This window comes from Sinocyclocheilus anshuiensis, unplaced genomic scaffold, assembly GCF_001515605.1.
Source record: "Sinocyclocheilus anshuiensis isolate Anshui unplaced genomic scaffold, SAMN03320099.WGS_v1.1 scaffold1957, whole genome shotgun sequence".
NCBI lineage: Eukaryota > Metazoa > Chordata > Actinopteri > Cypriniformes > Cyprinidae > Sinocyclocheilus > Sinocyclocheilus anshuiensis.
Window position 1 is genome coordinate 588,796 of NW_015537935.1, and position 245 is coordinate 589,040.

Consider the following 245-nt stretch of genomic DNA (forward strand, 5'->3'; position numbering starts at 1 on the left):
CCAATTCGTCGGTCACCGACGTGACGTCGAGAGTGACCGACTGAAAGGGAACATCTCGGTTACATATGTAACCCTCGTTCCCTGAAGGAGGGAATGGAGAAGTCACGTCCCTTTGCCACGGCTGCTGTACCACCGCTGAGTGGCCGGCTTATCGGCTCCTCAGCGAAAACCTGGTATGCGTTGCACCTGCTACCTTTTTATGCTCATGCTGTGATCAGCGGCAGCTGGATGCAATCATCGCATGT

The 245-nt window shown here is 54.7% G+C and overlaps 1 protein-coding gene across 1 annotated transcript in view; it reads right to left on the minus strand.

Moving 5' to 3' along the window:
- The window catches only part of LOC107658573 (tubulin polyglutamylase TTLL7), a 99,115-nt gene that overhangs the window by 11,221 nt on the left and 87,649 nt on the right, over positions 1–245 (minus strand). The window lies entirely within an intron of this gene.